The sequence below is a fragment of the Ipomoea nil genome, unplaced genomic scaffold (assembly GCF_001879475.1).
Source record: "Ipomoea nil cultivar Tokyo-kokei standard unplaced genomic scaffold, Asagao_1.1 scaffold3077, whole genome shotgun sequence".
In the NCBI taxonomy this organism is placed as follows: Eukaryota; Viridiplantae; Streptophyta; class Magnoliopsida; order Solanales; family Convolvulaceae; genus Ipomoea; species Ipomoea nil.
In genome coordinates, this window is record NW_017619505.1 from 1 (window position 1) to 18,258 (window position 18,258).

The following is an 18,258-nucleotide window of genomic DNA, read 5'->3' on the forward strand; positions in this document are numbered from 1 at the left end:
CGCTCTACCATCTGAGCTACATCCCCATTTTCATTGTGAATTTTTTCGAATTTGACTAGTTATAAAATGTCGAAGTTTTATATGTTATCTAGATTTATACCATGTGATCAAGAAATGCATTTCTACCCATAATAATTCTAAGTTAATAGGATACTGTTGATTGTATTATAATTATAGTGGTTATTTGATGTGTTTAAAATTTTGCTTTAAATTCATAGTCTGAGTGTTAGGATGCAAATATATAAAACTTAATATATAGGGTCATATATCAAGCCCAAGAAAGCCTTCAACTTCTGGTGTTCGTGGTCTTGATTGTTTTCATTACATATTTAACTAGGTTGGGTGTTGTGTTCTAAGCTTGCACTTACAAGGGTTTCAAAGTGGAGATGCGGGGTATTGATCCCCGTACCTCTCGCATGCTAAGCGAGCGCTCTACCATCTGAGCTACATCCCCATTTTCATTGTGAATTTTTCGAATTAGACTGGTTGTAAAATGACGAAGGTTTTATATGTTATCTAGATTTATACTATGTGATCAAGAAATGCATTTCTACCCATATTAATTCTAAGTTAATAGGATACTGTTGATTGTATTATAATTATAGTAGTTATTCGATGAGTTTAAAATTTTGCTTTAAATTCATAGTCTGAGTGGTAGGATGCAAATCATATAAAAACTCTAAATATATATACTATTAACATATATAAAAGGGTCATATATCTAGTCCATGAAGACGATGAGGAGGATGAATAAAAAGAAAAATAAAAAAGAAAAAACCTTCAAATTCTCTAGTGCTTGATTTTAAGAATTAGGGCTGATAGGGGTGGTGCCATTATTTGGGCTGGCTAACGGGGTTGAATGTTTTAAGATTTATGGCTATTGACACTTCTCATGGGATTGCGTTTAATTGCACATTTTTAAAGTACATCGGCGCTTATGATTTATTGTTATTGCGTTAGTTGTTCTATTAAAAGTGGAGATGCGGGGTATCGATTCCCTTACCTCTCGCATGCGAAGCGAGCGCTCTACCATCTGAGCTACATCCCCATTTTCATTGTGAATTTTTGAATTTGACTAGTTATAAAATGTCGAAGTTTTATATGTTATCTAGATTTATACTATGTGATCAAGAAAGGCATTTCTAGCCATAATAATTCTAAGTTAATAGGATACTGTTGATTGTATTATAATTATAGTGGTTATTTGATGTGTTTAAAGTTTTGCTTCAAATTCATAGTTTGAGTGTAGGATGCAAATCATATAAAAACTTAATATATAGGGTCATATATCTAGCCCAAGAAAGCCTTCAACTTCTGGTGTTCGTCTTGATTGTTTTCATTACACATTTGATTAGGTGGTTATTTGATGTGTTTAAAGTTTTGCTTTAAATTCATAGTTTGAGTGGTAGGATTCATATAAAAACTTAATATATAGGGTCTATATATCTAGCCGAAAGCCTTCAACTTCTGGTGTTCGTGGTCTTGATTGTTTTCATTACACATTTGATTAGGTTGGGTGTTGTGTTCTAAGCTTGCACTTACAAGACTTTCAAAGTGGAGATGCGGGGTATCGATCCCGTACCTCTCGCATGCTAAGCGAGCGCTCTACCATCTGAGCTACATCCCAATTTTCATTGTGAATTTTTCGAATTAGACTGGTTGTAAAATGACGAAGGTTTTATATGTTATCTAGATTTATACTATGTGATCAAGAAATGCATTTCTACCCATATTAATTCTAAGTTAATAGGATACTGTTGATTGTATTATAATTATAGTAGTTATTCGATGAGTTTAAAATTTTGCTTTAAATTCATAGTCTGAGTGGTAGGATGCAAATCATATAAAAACTCTAAATATATATACTATTAACATATATAAAAGGGTCATATATCTAGTCCTTGAAAACGATGAGGAGGATGAATAAAAAGAAAAAAAACCTTCAACTTCTAGTGCTTGATTTTAAGAATTAGGGCTGATAGGGGTGGTGCCATTATTTGGGCTGGCTAGACACTTCTCATGGGATTGCGTTTAATTGCACATTTTTAAAGTTCATCGGCGCCTATGATTTATTGTTATTGCGTTAGTTGTTCTATTCAAAATGGAGATGCGGGTATCGATCCCCGTACCTCTCGCATGCTAAGCGAGCGCTCACCATCTGAGCTACATCCCCATTTTCATTGTGAATTTTTCGAATTAGACTGGTTGTAAAATGACGAAGGTTTTATATGTTATCTAGATTTATACTATGTGATCAAGAAATGCATTTCTACCCATATTAATTCTAAGTTAATAGGATACTGTTGATTGTATTATAATTATAGTAGTTATTCGATGAGTTTAAATTTTGCTTTAAATTCATAGTCTGAGTGGTAGGATGCAAATCATATAAAAACTCTAAATATATATACTATTAACATATATAAAAGGGTCATATATCTAGTCCATGATGACGATGAGGAGGATGAATAAAAAGAAAAAAAAAACCTTCAACTTCTATAGTGCTTGATTTTAAGAATTAGGGCTGATAGGGGTGTTGCCATTATTTGGGCTGGCTAATTGATTGTTTTAAGATTTATGGCTATTGACACTTCTCATGGGATTGCGTTTAATTGCACATTTTTAAAGTACATCGGCGCCTATGATTTATTGTTATTGCATTAGTTGTCTATTCAAAGTGGAGATGCGGGGTATCGATTCCCGTACCTCTCGCATGCGAAGCGAGCGCTCTACCATCTGAGCTACATCCCCATTTTCATTGTGAATTTTTCGAATTAGACTGGTTGTAAAATGACGAAGGTTTTATATGTTATCTAGATTTATACTATGTGATCAAGAAATGCATTTCTACCCATATTAATTCTAAGTTAATAGGATACTGTTGATTGTATTATAATTATAGTAGTTATTCGATGAGTTTAAAATTTTGCTTTAAATTCATAGTCTGAGTGGTAGGATGCAAATCATATAAAAACTCTAAATATATATACTATTAACATATATAAAAGGGTCATATATCTAGTCCATGAAGACGATGAGGAGGATGAACAAAAAGAAAAAAAACCTTCACTTCTAGTGCTTGATTTTAAGAATTAGGGCTGATAGGGGTGGTGCCATTATTTGGGCTGGTTAACGGGGTTGAATGTTTTAAGATTTATGGCTATTGACACTTCTCATGGGATTGCGTTTAATTGCACATTTTTAAAGTACATCGCGCTTATGATTTATTGTTATTGCGTTAGTTGTTCTATTCAAAGTGGAAATGCGGGGGTATCGATTCCCTTACCTCTCGCATGCGAAGCGAGCGCTCTACCATCTGAGCTACATCCCCATTTTCATTGTGAATTTTTTCGAATTTGACTAGTTATAAAATGTCGAATTTTTATATGTTATCTAGATTTATACTATGTGATCAAGAAAGGCATTTCTAGCCATAATAATTCTAAGTTAATACTATACTGTTGATTGTATTATAATTATAGTGGTTATTCGATGTGTTTAAAATTTTGCTTTAAATTCATAGTCTGAGTGGTAGGATGCAAATCATATAAAAATTTAATATATAGGGCCATATATCTAGGCCAAGAAAGCCTTCCAACTTGTGGTCTTGATTGTTTTCATTACGCATTTGATCTATTGTTCGTGGTCTTGATTGTTATCATTACGCATTTGATTAGGTTGGGTGTTGTGTTCTAAGCATGCACTTACAAGGCATTGTTTTCATTACGCATTTGATTAGGTTGGGTGTTGTGTTCTAAGCTTGCACTTACAAGGCTTTCAAAGTGGAGATGCGAGGTATCGATCTATACCTCTCGCATGCTAAGCGAGCGCTCTACCATCTGAGCTACATCCCCATTTTCGTTGTGAATTTTTCGAATTAGACTGGTTGTAAAATAACCAAAATTTATATGTTATCTAAATTTATACTATGTGATCAAGAAATGCATTTCTATCCATATTAATTCTAAGTTAATAGGATACTGTTGATTGTATTATAATTATAGTAGTTATTCGATGAGTTCAAAATTTTGCTTTAAATTCATAGTCTGAGTGGTAGGATGCAAATTATATAAAAACTCTAAATATATATACTATTAACATATGTAAAAGGGTCATATATCTAGTCCACGAAGACGATGAGGAGGATGAATAAAAAGTAAAAAAACCTTCAACTTCTAGTACTTGATAGGGTTGGTGCCATTATTTGATTTAGGGCTATTGACACTTCTCATGGGATTGCATTTAATTGCACATTTTTAAAGTTCATCGGCGCCTATGATTTGTTGTTATTGCGTTAGTTGTTCTAATCAAAGTGGAGATGCGGGGTATTGATCTCCGTACCTCTCGCATGCTAAGCGCGCGCTCTACCATCTGAGCTACATCCCCATTTTCATTGTGAATTTTTCGAATTTGACTAGTTATAAAATGTCGAAGTTTTATATGTTATCTAGATTTATACCATGTGATCAAGAAATGCATTTCTACCCATAATAATTCTAAGTTAATAGGATACTGTTGATTGTATTATAATTATAGTGGTTATTTGATGTGTTTAAAATTTGCTTTAAATTCATAGTCTGAGTGTTAGGATGCAAATCATATAAAACTTAATATATAGGGTCATATATCAAGCCCAAGAAAGCCTTCAACTTCTGGTGTTCGTGTCTTGATTGTTTTCATTACATATTTGACTAGGTTGGGTGTTGTGTTCTAAGCTTGCACTTACAAGGGTTTCAAAGTGGAGATGCGGGGTATTGATCCCCGTACCTCTCGCATGCTAAGCGAGCGCTCTACCATCTGAGCTACATCCCCATTTTCATTGTGAATTTTTCGAATTAGACTGGTTGTAAAATGACGAAGGTTTTATATGTTATGTAGATTTATACTATGTGATCAAGAAATGCATTTCTACCCATATTAATTCTAAGTTAATAGGATACTGTTGATTGTATTATAATTATAGTAGTTATTCGATGAGTTTAAAATTTGCTTTAAATTCATAGTCTGAGTGGTAGGATGCAAATCATATAAAAACTCTAAATATATATACTATTAACATATATAAAAGGGTCATATATCTAGTCCATGATGACGATGAGGAGGATGAATAAAAAGAAAAAAAAAATAAAAAAAACCTTCAAACTTCTATAGTGCTTGATTTTAAGAATTAGGGCTGATAGGGGTGTTGCCATTATTTGGGCTGGCTAACGGGGTTGATTGTTTTAAGATTTATGGCTATTGACACTTCTCATGGGATTGCGTTTAATTGCACATTTTTAAAGTACATCGGCGCCTATGATTTATTGTTATTGCATTAGTTTGTCTATTCAAAGTGGAGATGCGGGGTATCAATTCCCGTACCACTAGCATGCGAAGCGAGCGCTCTACCATCTGAGCTACATCCCCATTTTCATTGTGAATTTTTCGAAATTAGACTGGTTGTAAAATGACGAAGGTTTTTATATGTTATCTAGATTTATACTATGTGATCAAGAAATGCATTTCTACCCATATTAATTCTAAGTTAATAGGATACTGTTGATTGTATTATAATTATAGTAGTTATTCGATGAGTTTAAAATTTGGCTTTAAATTCATAGTCTGAGTGGTAGGATGCAAATCATATAAAAACTCTAAATATATATACTATTAACATATATAAAAGGGTCATATATCTAGTCCATGAAGACGATGTGGAGGATGAACAAAAAGAAAAAAAACCTTCAACTTCTAGTGCTTGATTTTAAGAATTAGGGCTGATAGGGGTGGTGCCATTATTGGGCTGGTTAACGGGGTTGAATGTTTAAGATTTATGGCTATTGACACTTCTCATGGGATTGCGTTTAATTGCACATTTTTAAAGTACATCGGCGCTTATGATTTATTGTTATTGCGTTAGTTGTTCTATTCAAAGTGGAAATGCGGGGTATCGATTCCCTTACCTCTCGCATGCGAAGCGAGCGCTCTACCATCTGAGCTACATCCCCATTTTCATTGTGAATTTTTCGAATTTGACTAGTTATAAAATGTCGAATTTTTATATGTTATCTAGATTTATACTATGTGATCAAGAAAGGCATTTCTAGCCATAATAATTCTAAGTTAATACTATACTGTTGATTGTATTATAATTATAGTGGTTATTCGATGTGTTTAAAATTTTGCTTTAAATTCATAGTCTGAGTGGTAGGATGCAAATCATATAAAAATTTAATATATAGGGCCATATATCTAGGCCAAGAAAGCCTTCAACTTATATTTTATTGATTGTGACTATTGTTGTGCATTCTAAGCTTGCACTTACAAGGCTTTCAAAGTGGAGATGCGGGTATCGATCCCTATACCTCTCGCATGCTAAGCGAGCGCTCTACCATCTGAGCTACATCCCCATTTTCATTGTGAATTTTTCGAATTAGACTGGTTGTAAAATGACGAAGTTTATATGTTATCTAGATTTATACTATGTGATCAAGAAATGCATTTCTACCATATTAATTCTAAGTTAATAGGATACTGTTGATTGTATTATAATTATAGTAGTTATTCGATGAGTTTAAAATTTTGCTTTAAATTCATAGTCTGAGTGGTAGGATGCAAATCATATAAAAACTCTAAATATATATACTATTAACATATATAAAAGGGTCATATATCTAGTCCACGAAGACGATGAGGAGGATGAATAAAAAGAAAAAAACCTTCAACTTCTAGTCTTGATTTGGTGCCATTATTTGATTTAGGGCTATTGACACTTCTCATGGGATTGCATTTAATTGCACATTTTTAAAGTTCATCGGCGCCTATGATTTGTTGTTATTGCGTTAGTTGTTCTAATCAAAGTGGAGATGCGGGGTATCGATCCCGTACCTCTCGCATGCTAAGCGAGCGCTCTACCATCTGAGCTACATCCCCATTTTCATTGTGAATTTTTCGAATTTGACTAGTTATAAAATGTCGAAGTTTTATATGTTATCTAGATTTATACTATGTGATCAAGAAATGCATTTCTACCCATAATAATTCTAAGTTAATAGGATACTGTTGATTGTATTATAATTATAGTGGTTATTTGATGTGTTTAAAATTTTGCTTTAAATTCATAGTCTGAGTGGTAGGATGCAAATCATATAAAAACTTAATATATAGGGTCATATATCAAGCCAAGAAAGCCTTCAACTTCTGGTGTTCGTGGTCTTGATTGTTTTCATTACATATTTGATAGGTTGGGTGTTGTGTTCTAAGCTTGCACTTACAAGGGTTTCAAAGTGGAGATGCGGGGTATCGATCCCCGTACCTCTCGCATGCTAAGCGAGCGCTCTACCATCTGAGCTACATCCCCATTTTCATTGTGAATTTTTCGAATTAGACTGGTTGTAAAATGACGAAGGTTTTATATGTTATGTAGATTTATACTATGTGATCAAGAAATGCATTTCTACCCATATTAATTCTAAGTTAATAGGATACTGTTGATTGTATTATAATTATAGTAGTTATTCGATGAGTTTAAAATTTTGCTTTAAATTCATAGTCTGAGTGGTAGGATGCAAATCATATAAAAACTCTAAATATATATACTATTAACATATATAAAAGGGTCATATATCTAGTCCACGAAGACGATGAGGAGGATGAATAAAAAGAAAAACAAAAAAGAAAAAAAACCTTCAAATTCTCTAGTGCTTGATTTTAAGAATTAGGGCTGATAGGGGTGGTGCCATTATTTGGGCTGGCTAACGGGGTGAATGTTTTAAGATTTATGGCTATTGACACTTCTCATGGGATTGCGTTTAATTGAACATTTTTAAAGTACATCGCGCTTATGATTTATTGTTATTGCGTTAGTTGTTCTATTCAAAGTGGAGATGCGGGGTATCGATCCCCATTCCTCTCGCATGCTAAACGAGCGCTCTACCATCTGAGCTACATCCCCATTTTCATTGTGAATTTTTCGAATTAAACTGGTTGTAAAATGACGAAGGTTTAATATGTTATCTAGATTTATACTATGTGATCAAGAAATGCATTTCTACCCATATTAATTCTAAGTTAATAGGATACTGTTGATTGTATTATAATTATAGTAGTTATTCGATGAGTTTAAAATTTTGCTTTAAATTCATAGTCTGAGTGGTAGGATGCAAATCATATAAAAACTCTAAATATATATACTATTAACATATATAAAAGGGTCATATATCTAGTCCATGAAGACGATGAGGAGGATGAATAAAAACCTTCAATTCTCTAGTGCTTGATTTTAAAATTAGGGCTGATAGGGGTGGTGCCATTATTTGGGCTGGCGGGGTTGAATGTTTTAAGATTTATGGCTATTGACACTTCTCATGGATTGCGTTTAATTGCACATTTTTAAAGTACATCGGCGCTTATGATTTATTGTTATTGCGTTAGTTGTTCTATTCAAAGTGGAGATGCGGGGTATCGATTCCCTTACCTCTCGCATGCGAAGCGAGCGCTCTACCATCTGAGCTACATCCCCATTTTCATTGTGAATTTTTCGAATTTAACTAGTTATAAAATGTCGAAGTTTTATATGTTATCTAGATTTATACTATGTGATCAAGAAAGCATTTCTAGCCATAATAATTCTAAGTTAATAGGATACTGTTGATTGTATTATAATTATAGTGGTTATTTGATGTGTTTAAAGTTTTGCTTTAAATTCATAGTTTGAGTGGTAGGATGCAAATCATATAAAAACTTATTATATAGGGTCATATATCTAGTTCAACTTCTGGTGTTCGTGGTCTTGATTGTTTTCATTACACATTTGATTAGGTGGTTATTTGATGTGTTTAAAGTTTTGCTTTAAATTCATCAAATCATATAAAAACTTAATATAGGGTCTATATATCTAGCCCAAGAAAGCCTTCAACTTCTGGTGTTCATTGGAGATGCGGGGTATCGATCCCCGTACCTCTCGCATGCTAAGCGAGCGCTCTACCATCTGAGCTACATCCCATTTTCATTGTGAATTTTTCGAATTAGACTGGTTGTAAAATGACGAAGGTTTTATATGTTATCTAGATTTATACTATGTGATCAAGAAATGCATTTCTACCATATTAATTCTAAGTTAATAGGATACTGTTGATTGTATTATAATTATAGTAGTTATTCGATGAGTTTAAAATTTTGCTTTAAATTCATAGTCTGAGTGGTAGGATGCAAATCATATAAAAACTCTAAATATATATACTATTAACATATATAAAAGGGTCATATATCTAGTCCATGAAGACGATGAGGAGGATGAATAAAAAGAAAAAAAACCTTCAACTTCTAGTGCTTGATTTTAAGAATTAGGGCTGATAGGGGTGGTGCCATTATTTGGGCTGGCTAGACACTTCTCATGGGATTTTTATTGCGTTTCGGCGCCGATTGCGTTAGTTGTTCTATTCAAAGTGGAGATGCGGGGTATCGATCCCCGTACCTCTCGCATGCTAAGCGAGCGCTCTACCATCTGAGCTACATCCCCATTTTCATTGTGAATTTTTCGAATTAGACTGGTTGTAAAATGACGAAGGTTTTATATGTTATCTAGATTTATACTATGTGATCAAAAATGCATTTCTACCATATTAATTCTAAGTTAATAGGATACTGTTGATTGTATTATAATTATAGTAGTTATTCGATGAGTTTAAAATTTTGCTTTAAATTCATAGTCTGAGTGGTAGGATGCAAATCATATAAAAACTCTAAATATATATACTATTAACATATATAAAAGGGTCATATATCTAGTCCATGAAGACGATGAGGAGGATGAATAAAAAGAAAAAAACCTTCAACTTCTAGTGCTTGGTTTTAAGAATTAGGGCTGATAGGGGTGGTGCCATTATTTGGGCTGGCTAGACACTTCTCATGGGATTGCGTTTAATTGCACATTTTTAAAGTTCATCGGCGCCTATGATTTATTGTTATTGCGTTAGTTGTTCTATTCAAAGTGGAGATGCGGGGTATCGATCCCCGTACCTCTCGCATGCTAAGCGAGCGCTCTACCCATCTGAGCTACATCCCCATTTTCATTGTGAATTTTTCGAATTAGACTGGTTGTAAAATGACGAAGGTTTTATATGTTATCTAGATTTATACTATGTGATCAAGAAATGCATTTCTTCCCATATTAATTCTAAGTTAATAGGATACTGTTGATTGTATTATAATTATAGTAGTTATTCGATGAGTTTAAATTTTGCTTTAAATTCATAGTCTGAGTGGTAGGATGCAAATCATATAAAAACTCTAAATATATATACTATTAACATATATAAAAGGGTCATATATCTAGTCCATGATGACGATGAGGAGGATGAATAAAAAGAAAAAAAACCTTCAACTTCTCTAGTGCTTGATTTTAAGAATTAGGGCTGATAGGGGTGGTGCCATTATTTGGGCTGGCTAACGGGGTTGAATGTTTTAAGATTTATGGCTATTGACACTTCTCATGGGATTGCGTTTAATTGCACATTTTTAAAGTACATCGGCGCCTATGATTTATTGTTATTGCATTAGTTGTCTATTCAAAGTGGAGATGCGGGGTATCGATTCCCGTACCTCTCGCATGCGAAGCGAGCGCTCTACCATCTGAGCTACATCCCCATTTTCATTGTGAATTTTTCGAATTAGACTGGTTGTAAAATGACGAAGGTTTTATATGTTATCTAGATTTATACTATGTGATCAAGAAATGCATTTCTACCCATATTAATTCTAAGTTAATAGGATACTGTTGATTGTATTATAATTATAGTAGTTATTCGATGAGTTTAAAATTTTGCTTTAAATTCATAGTCTGAGTGGTAGGATGCAAATCATATAAAAACTCTAAATATATATACTATTAACATATATAAAAGGGTCATATATCTAGTCCATGAAGACGATGAGGAGGATGAATAAAAAGAAAAACAAAAAAGAAAAAAAACCTTCAAATTCTCTAGTGCTTGATTTTAAGAATTAGGGCTGATAGGGGTGGTGCCATTATTTGGGCTGGCTAACGGGGTTGAATGTTTTAAGATTTATGGCTATTGACACTTCTCATGGGATTGCGTTTAATTGCACATTTTTAAAGTACATCGGCGCTTATGATTTATTGTTATTGCGTTAGTTGTTCTATTCAAAGTGGAGATGCGGGGTATCGATTCCCTTACCTCTCGCATGCGAAGCGAGCGCTCTACCATCTGAGCTACATCCCATTTTCATTGTGAATTTTTCGAATTTGACTAGTTATAAAATGTCGAAGTTTTTATGTTATCTAGATTTATACTATGTGATCAAGAAAGGCATTTCTAGCCATAATAATTCTAAGTTAATAGGATACTGTTGATTGTATTATAATTATAGTGGTTATTTGATGTGTTTAAAGTTTTGCTTTAAATTCATAGTTTGAGTGGTAGGATGCAAATCATATAAAAACTTATTATATAGGGTCATATATCTAGCCAAGAAAGCCTTCAACTTCTGGTGTTCGTGGTCTTGATTGTTTTCATTACACATTTGATTAGGTGGTTATTTGATGTGTTTAAAGTTTTGCTTTAAATTCATAGTTTGAGTGGTAGGATTCAAATCATATAAAAACTTAATATATAGGGTCTATATATCTAGCCCAAGAAAGCCTTCAACTTCTGGTGTTCGTGGTCTTGATTGTTTTCATTACACATTTGATTAGGTTGGGTGTTGTGTTCTATGCTTGCACTTACAAGGCTTTCGAAGTGGAGATGCGGGGTATCGATCCCTGTACCTCTCGCATGCTAAGCGAGCGCTCTACCATCTGAGCTACATCCCAATTTTCATTGTGAATTTTTCGAATTAGACTGGTTGTAAAATGACGAAGGTTTTATATGTTATCTAGATTTATACTATGTGATCAAGAAATGCATTTCTACACATATTAATTCTAAGTTAATAGGATACTGTTGATTGTATTATAATTATAGTAGTTATTCGATGAGTTTAAAATTTTGCTTTAAATTCATAGTCTGAGTGGTAGGATGCAAATCATATAAAAACTCTAAATATATATACTATTAACATATATAAAAGGGTCATATATCTAGTCCATGAAGACGATGAGGAGGATGAATAAAAAGAAAAGAAACCTTCAACTTCTAGTGCTTGATTTTACGAATTAGGGCTGATAGGGGTGGTGCCATTATTTGGGCTGGCTAGACACTTCTCATGGGATTGCGTTTAATTGCAATTTTTTTTAGGGCTGATAGGATTATTTGGCTGGCTAGACACTTCTCATGGATTGCGTTTAATTGCACATTTTTAAAGTTCATCGGCGCCTATGATTTATTGTTATTGCGTTAGTTGTTCTATTCAAAGTGGAGATGCGGGGTATCGATCCCCATACCTCTCGCATGCTAAGCGAGCGCTCTACCATCTGAGCTACATCCCCATTTTCATTGTGAATTTTTCGAATTAGACTGGTTGTAAAATGATGAAGGTTTTATATGTTATCTAGATTTATACTATGTGATCAAGAAATGCATTTCTACACATATTAATTCTAAGTTAATAGGATACTGTTGATTGTATTATAATTATAGTAGTTATTCGATGAGTTTAAAATTTTGCTTTAAATTCATAGTCTGAGTGGTAGGATGCAAATCATATAAAAACTCTAAATATATATACTATTAACATATATAAAAGGGTCATATATCTAGTCCGTGAAGACGATGAGGAGGATGAATAAAAAGAAAAAAAACCTTCAACTTCTCTAGTGCTTGATTTTAAGAATTAGGGCTGATAGGGGTGGTGCCATTATTTGGGCTGCTAGACACTTCTCATGGGATTGCGTTTAATTGCACATTTTTAAAGTTCATCGGCGCCTATGATTTATTGTTATTGCGTTAGTTGTTCTATTCAAAGTGGAGATGCGGGGTATCGATCCCGTACGTACCTCTCGCATGCTAAGCGAGCGCTCTACCATCTGAGCTACATCCCCATTTTCATTGTGAATTTTTCGAATTAGACTGGTTGTAAAATGACGAAGGTTTTATATGTTATCTAGATTTATACTATGTGATCAAGAAATGCATTTCTTCCCATATTAATTCTAAGTTAATAGGATACTGTTGATTGTATTATAATTACAGTAGTAATTCGATGAGTTTAATATTTTGCTTTAAATTCATAGTCTGAGTGGTAGGATGCAAATCAAATAAAAACTCTAAATATATATACTATTAACATATATAAAAGGGTCATATATCTAGTCCATGAAGACGATGAGGAGGATGAATAAAAAGAAAAAAAAAAGAAAAAAAACCTTCAACTTCTCTAGTGCTTGATTTTAAGAATTAGGGCTGATAGGGGTGGTGCCATTATTTGGGCTGGCTAACGGGGTTGAATGTTTTAAGATTTATGGCTATTGACACTTCTCATGGGATTGCGTTTAATTGCACATTTTTAAAGTACATCGGCGCCTATGATTTATTGTTATTGCATTAGTTGTCTATTCAAAGTGGAGATGCGGGGTATCAATTCCCGTACCTCTCGCATGCGAAGCGAGCGCTCTACCATCTGAGCTACATCCCCATTTTCATTGTGAATTTTTCGAATTAGACTGGTTGTAAAATGACGAAGTTTTATATGTTATCTAGATTTATACTATGTGATCAAGAAATGCATTTCTACCCATAATAATTCTAAGTTAATAGGATACAGTTGATTGTATTATAATTATAGTGGTTATTCGATGTGTTTAAAATTTTGCTTTAAATTCATAGTCTGAGTGGTAGGATGCAAATCATATAAAAACTTAATATATAGGGTCATATATCTAGCCAAGAAAGCCTTCAACTTCTATTGTTCGTGGTCTTGATTGTTTTCATTACACATTTGATTAGGTTGGGTGTTGTGTTCAAAGCTTGCACTTACAAGACTTTCAAAGTGGAGATGCGGGGTATCGATCCCCGTACCTCTCGCATGCTAAGCGAGCGCTCTACCATCTGAGCTACATCCCCATTTTCATTGTGAATTTTTCGAATTAGACTGGTTGTAAAATGACGAAGGTTTTATATGTTATCTAGATTTATACTATGTGATCAAGAAATGCATTTCTACCATATTAATTCTAAGTTAATAGGATACTGTTGATTGTATTATAATTATAGTAGTTATTCGATGAGTTTAAAATTTTGCTTTAAATTCATAGTCTGAGTGGTAGGATGCAAATCAAATAAAAACTCTAATATATATACTATTAACATATATAAAAGGGTCATATATCTAGTCCATGAAGACGATGAGGAGGATGAATAAAAAGAAAAAAAAAAAAAAAACCTTCAACTTCTCTAGTGCTTGATTTTAAGAATTAGGGCTGATAGGGGTGGTGCCATTATTTGGGCTGCTATTGACTATTGACACTTCTCATGGGATTGCGTTTAATTGCACATTTTTAAAGTACATCGGCGCCTATGATTTATTGTTATTGCATTAGTTGTCTATTCAAAGTGGAGATGCGGGGTATCGATCCCGTACCTCTCGCATGCTAAGCGAGCGCTCTACCATCTGAGCTACATCCCCATTTTCATTGTGAATTTTTCGAATTAGACTGGTTGTAAAATGACGAAGGTTTTATATGTTATCTAGATTTATACTATGTGATCAAGAAATGCATTTCTACCCATATTAATTCTAAGTTAATAGGATACTGTTGATTGTATTATAATTATAGTAGTTATTCGATGAGTTTAAAATTTTGCTTTAAATTCATAGTCTGAGTGGTAGGATGCAAATCATATAAAAACTCTAAATATATATACTATTAACATATATAAAAGGGTCATATATCTAGTCCATGAAGACGATGAGGAGGATGAATAAAAAGAAAAAAAAAAAACCTTCAATTCTCTAGTGCTTGATTTTAAGAATTAGGGCTGATAGGGGTGTGCCATTATTTGGGCTGGCTAACGGGGTTGAATGTTTTAAGATTTATGGCTATTGACACTTCTCATGGGATTGCGTTTAATTGCACATTTTTAAAGTACATCGGCGCTTATGATTTATTGTTATTGCGTTAGTTGTTCTATTCAAAGTGGAGATGCGGGGTATCGATCCCCGTACCTCTCGCATGCTAAGCGAGCGCTCTACCATCTGAGCTACATCCCATTTTCATTGTGAATTTTTCGAATTAGACTGGTTGTAAAATGACGAAGGTTTTATATGTTATCTAGATTTATACTATGTGATCAAGAAATGCATTTCTACACATATTAATTCTAAGTTAATAGGATACTGTTGATTGTATTATAATTATAGTAGTTATTCGATGAGTTTAAAATTTTGCTTTAAATTCATAGTCTGAGTGGTAGGATGCAAATCATATAAAAACTCTAATATATATACTTAACATATATAAAAGGGTCATATATCTAGTCCGTGAAGACGATGAGGAGGATGAAAAAAGAAAAAAACCTTCAACTTCTCTAGTGCTTGATTTTAAGAATTAGGGCTGATAGGGTGGTGCCATTATTTGGGCTGGCTAGACACTTCTCATGGGATTGCGTTTAATTGCACATTTTTAAAGTTCATCGGCGCCTATGATTTATTGTTATTGCGTTAGTTGTTCTATTCAAAGTGGAGATGCGGGTATCGATCCCCGTACCTCTCGCATGCTAAGCGAGCGCTCTACCATCTGAGCTACATCCCCATTTTCATTGTGAATTTTTCGAATTAGACTGGTTGTAAAATGACGAAGGTTTTATATGTTATCTAGATTTATACTATGTGATCAAGAAATGCATTTCTTCCCATATTAATTCTAAGTTAATAGGATACTGTTGATTGTATTATAATTATAGTAGTTATTCGATGAGTTTAAATTTTGCTTTAAATTCATAGTCTGAGTGGTAGGATGCAAATCATATAAAAACTCTAAATATATATACTATTAACATATATAAAAGGTCATATATCTAGTCCATGAGACGATGAGGAGGATGAATAAAAGAAAAACAAAAAAGAAAAAAAACCTTCAAATTCTCTAGTGCTTGATTTTAAGAATTAGGGCTGATAGGGGTGGTGCCATTATTTGGGCTGGCTAACGGGTTGAATGTTTTAAGATTTATGGCTATTGACACTTCTCATGGGATTGCGTTTAATTGCACATTTTTAAAGTACATCGGCGCTATGATTTATTGTTATTGCGTTAGTTGTTCTATTCAAAGTGGAGATGCGGGGTATCGATCCCCATACTCTCGCATGCTAAGCGAGCGCTCTACCATCTGAGCTACATCCCCATTTTCATTGTGAATTTTTCGAATTTGACTAGTTATAAAATGTCGAAGTTTTATATGTTATCTAGATTTATACTATGTGATCAAGAAAGGCATTTCTAGCCATAATAATTCTAAGTTAATAGGATACTGTTGATTGTATTATAATTATAGTGTTTTTGATGTGTTTAAAGTTTTGCTTTAAATTCATAGTTTGAGTGGTAGGATGCAAATCATATAAAAACTTATTATATAGGGTCATATATCTAGCCAAGAAAGCCTTCAACTTCTGGTGTTCGTGGTCTTGATTGTTTTCATTACACATTTGATTAGGTGGTTATTTGATGTGTTTAAAGTTTTGCTTTAAATTCATAGTTTGAGTGGTAGGATTCAAATCATATAAAAACTTAATATATAGGGTCTATATATCTAGCCCAAGAAAGCCTTCAACTTCTGGTGTTCGTGGTCTTGATTGTTTTCATTACACATTTGATTAGGTTGGGTGTTGTGTTCTATGCTTGCACTTACAAGGCTTTCAAGTGGAGATGCGGGTATCGATCCCTGTACCTCTCGCATGCTAAGCGAGCGCTCTACCATCTGAGCTACATCCCAATTTTCATTGTGAATTTTTCGAATTAGACTGGTTGTAAAATGACGAAGGTTTTATATGTTATCTAGATTTATACTATGTGATCAAGAAATGCATTTCTACACATATTAATTCTAAGTTAATAGGATACTGTTGATTGTATTATAATTATAGTAGTTATTCGATGAGTTTAAAATTTTGCTTAAATTCATAGTCTGAGTGGTAGGATGCAAATCATATAAAAACTCTAAATATATATACTATTAACATATATAAAAGGGTCATATATCTAGTCCATGAAGACGATGAGGAGGATGAATAAAAAGAAAAGAAACCTTCAACTTCTAGTGCTTGATTTTACGAATTAGGGCTGATAGGGGTGGTGCCATTATTTGGGCTGGCTAGACACTTCTCATGGGATTGCGTTTAATTGCACATTTTTAAAGTTACGAATTAGGGCTGATAGCCATTATAGACACTTCTCATGGGATTGCGTTTAATTGCACATTTTTAAAGTTCATCGGCGCCTATGATTTATTGTTATTGTGTTAGTTGTTCTATTCAAAGTGGAGATGCGGGGTATCGATCCCCATACCTCTCGCATGCTAAGCGAGCGCTCTACCATCTGAGCTACATCCCCATTTTCATTGTGAATTTTCGAATTAGACTGGTTGTAAAATGATGAAGGTTTTATATGTTATCTAGATTTATACTATGTGATCAAGAAATGCATTTCTACACATATTAATTCTAAGTTAATAGGATACTGTTGATTGTATTATAATTATAGTAGTTATTCGATGAGTTTAAAATTTTGCTTTAAATTCATAGTCTGAGTGGTAGGATGCAAATCATATAAAAACTCTAAATATATATACTATTAACATATATAAAAGGGTCATATATCTAGTCCGTGAAGACGATGAGGAGGATGAATAAAAAGAAAAAAAACCTTCAACTTCTCTAGTGCTTGATTTTAAGAATTAGGGCTGATAGGGTGGTGCCATTATTTGGGCTGGCTAGACACTTCTCATGGGATTGCGTTTAATTGCCACATTTTTAAAGTTCATCGGCGCCTATGATTTATTGTTATTGCGTTAGTTGTTCTATTCAAAGTGGAGATGCGGGGTATCGATCCCCGTACCTCTCGCATGCTAAGCGAGCGCTCTACCATCTGAGCTACATCCCCATTTTCATTGTGAATTTTTCGAATTAGACTGGTTGTAAAATGACGAAGGTTTTATATGTTATCTAGATTTATACTATGTGATCAAGAAATGCATTTCTTCCCATATTAATTCTAAGTTGATAGGATACTGTTGATTGTATTATAATTACAGTAGTATTCGATGAGTTTAATATTTTGCTTTAAATTCATAGTCTGAGTGGTAGGATGCAAATCATATAAAAACTCTA

The 18,258-nt window shown here is 33.5% G+C and overlaps 19 non-coding genes across 19 annotated transcripts; all 19 read right to left on the minus strand.

Annotated features, from left to right (window-relative positions):
- Positions 1-381: 381 nt before the first annotated feature.
- Positions 382-454, minus strand: TRNAA-AGC. Its single transcript has one exon. It is a non-coding gene; the product is annotated as a tRNA-Ala (tRNA).
- A 2,224-nt stretch (positions 455-2,678) lies between these two features.
- On the minus strand, positions 2,679-2,751 carry TRNAA-CGC. Its single transcript has one exon. It is a non-coding gene; the product is annotated as a tRNA-Ala (tRNA).
- A 1,988-nt stretch (positions 2,752-4,739) lies between these two features.
- On the minus strand, positions 4,740-4,812 carry TRNAA-AGC. Its single transcript has one exon. It is a non-coding gene; the product is annotated as a tRNA-Ala (tRNA).
- A 2,028-nt stretch (positions 4,813-6,840) lies between these two features.
- TRNAA-AGC lies at positions 6,841-6,912 on the minus strand. The gene has a single exon. It is a non-coding gene; the product is annotated as a tRNA-Ala (tRNA).
- A 354-nt stretch (positions 6,913-7,266) lies between these two features.
- Positions 7,267-7,339, minus strand: TRNAA-AGC. The gene has a single exon. It is a non-coding gene; the product is annotated as a tRNA-Ala (tRNA).
- Positions 7,340-8,910: 1,571 nt separating this feature from the next.
- On the minus strand, positions 8,911-8,983 carry TRNAA-AGC. Its single transcript has one exon. It is a non-coding gene; the product is annotated as a tRNA-Ala (tRNA).
- A 443-nt stretch (positions 8,984-9,426) lies between these two features.
- Positions 9,427-9,499, minus strand: TRNAA-AGC. Its single transcript has one exon. It is a non-coding gene; the product is annotated as a tRNA-Ala (tRNA).
- Positions 9,500-9,971: 472 nt separating this feature from the next.
- TRNAA-AGC lies at positions 9,972-10,045 on the minus strand. The gene has a single exon. It is a non-coding gene; the product is annotated as a tRNA-Ala (tRNA).
- A 508-nt stretch (positions 10,046-10,553) lies between these two features.
- On the minus strand, positions 10,554-10,626 carry TRNAA-CGC. Its single transcript has one exon. It is a non-coding gene; the product is annotated as a tRNA-Ala (tRNA).
- Positions 10,627-11,739: 1,113 nt separating this feature from the next.
- On the minus strand, positions 11,740-11,812 carry TRNAA-AGC. The gene has a single exon. It is a non-coding gene; the product is annotated as a tRNA-Ala (tRNA).
- Positions 11,813-12,354: 542 nt separating this feature from the next.
- TRNAA-AGC lies at positions 12,355-12,427 on the minus strand. Its single transcript has one exon. It is a non-coding gene; the product is annotated as a tRNA-Ala (tRNA).
- Positions 12,428-12,903: 476 nt separating this feature from the next.
- Positions 12,904-12,979, minus strand: TRNAA-AGC. Its single transcript has one exon. It is a non-coding gene; the product is annotated as a tRNA-Ala (tRNA).
- A 948-nt stretch (positions 12,980-13,927) lies between these two features.
- TRNAA-AGC lies at positions 13,928-14,000 on the minus strand. Its single transcript has one exon. It is a non-coding gene; the product is annotated as a tRNA-Ala (tRNA).
- Positions 14,001-14,490: 490 nt separating this feature from the next.
- Positions 14,491-14,562, minus strand: TRNAA-AGC. Its single transcript has one exon. It is a non-coding gene; the product is annotated as a tRNA-Ala (tRNA).
- A 512-nt stretch (positions 14,563-15,074) lies between these two features.
- On the minus strand, positions 15,075-15,147 carry TRNAA-AGC. Its single transcript has one exon. It is a non-coding gene; the product is annotated as a tRNA-Ala (tRNA).
- A 469-nt stretch (positions 15,148-15,616) lies between these two features.
- TRNAA-AGC lies at positions 15,617-15,688 on the minus strand. The gene has a single exon. It is a non-coding gene; the product is annotated as a tRNA-Ala (tRNA).
- A 517-nt stretch (positions 15,689-16,205) lies between these two features.
- Positions 16,206-16,277, minus strand: TRNAA-AGC. Its single transcript has one exon. It is a non-coding gene; the product is annotated as a tRNA-Ala (tRNA).
- Positions 16,278-17,409: 1,132 nt separating this feature from the next.
- Positions 17,410-17,482, minus strand: TRNAA-AGC. The gene has a single exon. It is a non-coding gene; the product is annotated as a tRNA-Ala (tRNA).
- A 476-nt stretch (positions 17,483-17,958) lies between these two features.
- Positions 17,959-18,031, minus strand: TRNAA-AGC. Its single transcript has one exon. It is a non-coding gene; the product is annotated as a tRNA-Ala (tRNA).
- Between the last annotated feature and the right edge of the window lie 227 nt (positions 18,032-18,258).